This window comes from Nannospalax galili, unplaced genomic scaffold (assembly GCF_000622305.1).
Source record: "Nannospalax galili isolate Female #2095 unplaced genomic scaffold, S.galili_v1.0 scaffold50, whole genome shotgun sequence".
Lineage (NCBI taxonomy): Eukaryota > Metazoa > Chordata > Mammalia > Rodentia > Spalacidae > Nannospalax > Nannospalax galili.
In genome coordinates this window covers 2,245,799-2,252,278 of record NW_008328749.1, presented here as the reverse complement: position 1 = coordinate 2,252,278, position 6,480 = coordinate 2,245,799, and positions in this window count along the sequence as shown.

Below are 6,480 nucleotides of genomic sequence, written 5' to 3'. Positions count from 1 at the left end.
GATGGCTATGAAGCATCTTAAAAGATGTTCAACATCACTAATAATTAGGGTCTGGGCTTTTTTAGTTGAGAAGCTTTGTATTACTGTTTCAGTTTTCTTATTCATTATGGGTTTGTTTAAACTGTTGATCTTAGTTTGACTTTGGTAGATCCATTAAATTTAGAAATTCTTCCATTTCTTTCCCTTATAATGTTCTGAATCTTTTTAGTGTCTGCTGTGTTGTTTCCTCCTTTCATCTCTGATTTTATTGATTTGGATTTACTCTTTCTTTCTTTTGGTTAGCTGGGTTAAGTGTTTATCCATCTTTTTTATCTTTTCAAAGAACCAACTCTTAGATTCATTAATTCTTGTCTTATCTTCTTTGTTTCTATTTCATTGATTTCTGCTCAGATTTTTATTTCTTCTTGTCTGTTGGGTTTGGGTTTGGTTTGCTCTTGCCCATCCAAAATCTTGATTTGTACCATTAAGTTATTTATTTGTACTCTTTCTGACTTTTTTTCCTTACTATATGTGATTAAAACTATAAATTTCCCTTGGAACTGCATTTAATGTGTCCCAGAGGTTTTGTTGTGTTATCATTTTCATTTAGTTCCAGGAATACTTCTCTTTCATTCTTGATTTCTTCATCATTCAAGAACTTGTAATTTCACCTCCATGAGTTGGTTTTAGAGCTACTTTTGTGATTGGTTTTAAGTTTTATTGTGCTGTGATCTGATAGAATGAATGGATTTTTTTTTGTACTTGTTGAAGTGTGTTTTGTCCCCAGTAAAGTGTTATACTAAGTATGCAGACCTACAAAACCCAGCAATGTATGTTCTCTATCATTTGTGGATCTTAGCTCCAAATCCTTATATATGGGCATATAGCCTGATGTAGCCACAGGAGGCAGGAAAATGGAAAGGAACCATGGGGGTAAAGTAGAAAAGGGAGCACAAGAGAGGGGGATAGTAGAAGATAGGTGTTATCAATTGAGAAAAGTAGAAAACGGAGGTACATTAAGGAGGAAGAGAGAGGGTTATATGGGGGGACAGAGAGGAGAGATAAATAATGCTTAGGCAGTGTGAAAAACCACAGGGAAATGCTTTAGTTCCAAGTGTGGCTATCTTTAGCAATAGGGTCTATCCTCAAGTTCTGGGAGGCAATCAAGGGCTATGGCAATAACCTCCCTTATTTTTGGAGTCTCTTAGAGCACCCTGATTGACAACTCAAAGGGAGATTTCCCTTGCCTATGCATTATTTATCTCTCCTCTCTTAAGGGTATCGATAGCATAGAGCAGGATAACAAATAGTGGGGCACTTATAACAGGTTAGCCAGTTTTACCATGCATCAGACCCTAAAGGGAGATTACAGTGTTAGACCTGTGACAGAACAGTACAAATGTGACTTCAGGGTGAAAGTGCCACTCAAATTTCTTGCTATACAAATAATTGTGGCAAAATAAGGAGGTAATTGGTTATGGAAGTATACTTTTGAACTTCTGCAAAGAGGCAACCCAGAGTTTATTATGGGCTCAAGGACAATTTTAAGGTAATTCAAAGAACGTGAAGCCTGTGGATATGAATGTAGATGTGATCATGTGAATGATGCTTGTAAAAAACGGTCAATAGCAAAGCATTTTTATTAGCTACTGCATAGGCACTGCTGCCATTTGGTATGAAAATTATAGGGAATGAGCATAATGATCAGATGAATAATGCTCAGCAGAGAGCCTATAAGATTATTTCTATGACAGAATCAGTTAAATCATATAAGTTCAATATGATCCCCGAATTTTATCAATTATTTGTGATTATTACCTTTCAAGTTATTGAAACATACTAAATATTAATAAAAATATGTGTAAATTGGAAACATTTTCAGTGGTGATAAAATAGTGTGGGTACTATGTAATCCAGCAACCCTACTCAAAGTATTTATCACACTCATGCACACACACACACACACACACACACAACTTGAAATCAGTATTTCACAGAGCTGCCTACATTCAAATGTCCATTGAAACTTCACTCACCATGGTCATATTAACTACCTAATTGTGAATAATTATAAAGTAAAATGTGGTATGCATTTAAAATAGAATATGAATCAAATTTTATTTTAAATTTTAATTTATCCATTAATTTTTTAATTGTATGCTTGTGTTTTGCCTGGTATATATAAGTGCACCTGTGTTATGTAATGACATAAAAGGCCAGAAGAGGGCAATGGAGCCCCCAGAACTGGAATTATGGATGTCCTTAGCACCATATGGGTGCTAAGAACTGAACCCAGGTTCTCTGCAAGAGCAGCCAGTGCTCTTAACCATTCAGCCATTTTTTCTAGCCCATGACTCAGCTTTTTAATAGAAGCCAATTCTGCTACATGCCACAGTATGAACTTTAAGGATATTAAACTTATTAGGCCATTTGCAGAAAAACACATATCACATAACCATTTCACTTATATATCAGATGTAATCTAGTTCATTAAGTCAAGCTATAGAATTATACTTGTCAACTTGCCAAGGACTGTAGTATAGAAAATAGTACTCACTTTTTAAAAATTCCATATATATATTTTTAATTTTTTGTGTATTTCATACCAAACATCTCAATCTTTATCATCTTTATACCCCCATCCCATCTGGCACCCTATACTCTGTCATCCTTGTTAAGGCCTACTGGGTTGTCAGTGTCCCCTGCCGTGCCCCAGTGCAAGTTCATGTACTGAGTCTAGTCAACCTATCTAGAGATCCTTGTTTTAGGAATATAAGCTCTACTTAATCTAGCAGCAATCAGTTGCCATCATTCCTTCAGATAAGATTGAGGTCTCCTGTTCATTTTCCCAGTTCTATGCTGGGTTATTGTCTGCCTGAGCTTGCATGGGTCTTGTGTATACTGACACCATTGCCATAGAATCATATGAACAGGTTCCCAGGAGCTTGTTGGATTCTGTTTCCATATGGTCATGCACCTCCTCCTGGCTCTTACAATCTTTCTGCCCTTCTTCCGCGATGGTCCCTGAGCCTTGGTGGGTGAAGTTTAATAAAGGGGTGCTGTCCAAGGACCATCATTCAGCAGATTCTTGATCCCTACACTTTGGGCATTTGTGACCTTTTATGTCCCTGGCCTTCCACTTCATGAGGGAGCTTTATTACTGAGAAATGAGAAATTCATTAGTGGCCTCTTCTTTGTCCTTGTTCTATGTTCCATGAGCCTTAGGTATAGAGGTTGCATTATACATGGGTCACTCAGGCCTGGGAAATTCATAGACAATGTCCATGTGGTTACCAGTTGTGGTACTGGTAATAGTCTCAGACTGGTGCAAAATGAGCTTCTTTGATGAGTAGTAACTGGGATGTTTGTCTGTAAATATAAGAATACATACTTTGCACATAGTAAGAAATCACATTAGTCCTAGCGTTGTGACAGTCTTAGTGTTCTCTCCAAGATTGTGGCCACTCAGCCATGTGTATTAGGTTATGTTTATGTTATCACACTTGAGTTTCCTCCCTTTGAATGGGCATTTAGTCAAGTTAGGTAGCTGTTGATTGCCTTCAAGATAAAAGTGCCACTACTATACCAATGACATATGTTGTCCTGGCAATTGATGTATTTAGTCTGGAAGCTGGTGTTGGATCATTCATTGATGTTTTCCCTTGGCAGAGAATGGTATTCACTTTTTAAGAAGAACGAAGTTTCATTCATGCAAAAAAATCTGAGAAAATATTGTGTAATAATGTTCTCATAGTAAATAATGATATAGTTGTGACAAATTTTTTATAATTTTACATTGGATCAGCAACTAGATTGAACATGAGTTTAACTTTCTTCTACCAGAATACAGTTTTTGTTCTATATCCACCCCAGTTCTTCAGTGCTGTCATTCTGTATATATGCCTTGTAAAATCACCTAATGGTGACTGCCCTCTCATCTACTTATTCAGAAGCACTAGGAAAACTTTAAGCTTCTGTTTTCTTGGTCTCCACCTGGGAAAGACTGCACAGATATGGTATAAACTCTCTTCCAGCCATACCACACCCACAGATGACATATCTGCTTACTTTAAACCCACTCATTAGAACTACACAAGAAAAATCTGTTTGAATCATGCTTTGTAATCCCATACAGCCTAAGGAGTCCTCCACACAGTCTATCCTGCTTCCAACCCAATACTGATCAAGTTTTTTCCTGATAAGTCTTCTCCATTGAGAAGGAAAAACCCAATCCAAACCAAAGAACAAAAAAAAAAAAACCCAAAAAGCCATTAGCTTGATGTAACATTATAGTTGACACTGAAAAATTAAGTACTAAATGGCTATGCTACCTGCAATAATCAAGTTATGAATAGGACTGAAGCTGGGCATGCTGGCACACAACTTTAATCCCAGCAACTTGGGAGGCAGAGGCAGGTGGATCTTTGTGAGTTCAAGGCCAGTCTGGTCTATATAGGAGATCCAGGCCAGGGGGAGCAACAGGGAGACCCTGTCTCAAAAAAACAAAAAAACAAGAAAAAGGACTCAGCAGATCCAGGGAAATAAAGAAATTTTCATAACTGGTTAGTCTATTACAAAACCTACTATTTAAGCCCTCAGGAGGCAGAAGCAAACTGGTCTCTGAGTTTGAGGCCAGCCTTTCTACAAAGCCAGTTCCAGGTCAACAAAGGCTACATAGTGAGATCTAGTCTCAAAAATAGTAAAAATAAATAAAGTGAAAATAAATAAAATAACGCCTCCTAGCTAGTGTAAAAAACATAGGGAAATTATTATTTTAAAAACTTACTGAAAAGTTACCTATGCCATTTCTCATCATGAGTCCATGTGTACAACTGAAGGCTATATAACAAGAAAAACAGTGGGAGATAGGAAAAACCTCCCTTCAAGGTTAGCCCAAGAGACTCACAAAATTACACAAGCTATTGAAACAGCCCTTGATTACCTCCCAGAACTTGAAGGTAAGACCCTATGGCTGACAACAGGACATGCTTCGGACACAAGACTTGGTGCAAAAGAGCTGGAATTGCCTTAGAAGCCAACTCCCTGAAGGCTAGGTCTCATAGTTTTGGGGAACACTATGCAAGCTATTACGGTAGAGCATCAATTTATGGTCCAACCCCAGTTTTAGGGCCTAATAATTACAATGACTGGCACAGAAAACTATATTGGGGTAGTAGTGGCACTTTTATCTTGGGGGTAATCAACAGCTACCTAATTGGAACTCAAAGCCCACTCAGTGAGAGGGAACTCATTTGTAGTACTGTAAAAACAGTTAAATACACATGGCTGGAGAAGTCATCAATCTTAGAGAAAACCCTAAGGCTGTCAAATCCCTAGACAAATGTAATTTCCTAGTATATGCTAAATATGGATCCTTATATTTACAGACAAGTATGCCAATCACCATTCATCAAAGAAGCTTGTTTTGCAACAGGAGACTGTTACAGAGTTGCACAACTGGCTGCACCTAGAGATTAAGTGTCTGTGAAATGCCCAACGCTAAGTGACACCTCTACACCTAAGGCTCATGGAGTACAGTGGAACAAGAGGTAGAGAGCATACTAATGCATCTCTCAACTCTCACCCATGAAGCCCCCTCATGCAACAGAAGGCAATGAACACAAAAGGCAACACGTGGCCAAAGTAGAAAGAATAAGAGTTAGCAGAGTGTGGGTCCTTGGACAGGCCTCCTGTTTTAAACTTCACCTACCCAGGACTCAGGGAACATTGAGGAAGAGGGAGTAGAAAGATTGCAAGAACCAGTGGAGAAGGTGCATTATCATATGAAAACAGAATCATACAGGCTCCTGGGACCTTGCTCATATGAACATACAGCAATGCTGATAGCATGCACAAAATCCATGTAAACTCAAGCAGATAAAACCCAGCATAGAACTGGTGAAATGGGCCACAGTTCCCAATCTTAGCCAAAGAACTATTGGGCATCTGATTACTGCTGGGTGAGTAAGAGATGATCTTCTTTAAGGGAGTGACTATAGATAGGCTGAGTAGACCCCAGTGGATGAACTTACACTAAGGGACATCTTGCACACTAACTTGGCTTGATAGTCCTTAACATAAACGATGATATGCATAAAATCCAGTGGGGGTTTACTATGAGAGGGAGCCAATAGGAGAGGGGGTATAAAGATGATTAAGATGTTGTGTATGAAACACACAAAAATTCAAAAGAATATATAAAAAATTAATCAGATTAAAATGATGACACACAGAATCTAGATTAACCTGTGATCCTCTAACCTAGATTAGTACTTTGAGTCTTATTTTGTAATGTGTATATGTATTTGTCATTGTTGTAAAGCATAGTAAGTCTTGTACTGATTGTACTGATCTTGGTAAGCTGTGGATTACCTAGATCTTCTCTGGTCCATCTCCAAGTCCCTATTAAGTTGGCAATCTGACCAAAAAAATAAAATTAAAAATTAAAAATTAATCTCATGAAATAACTACCTTATCTTGAATGGGGACTTTTTGCTAAAT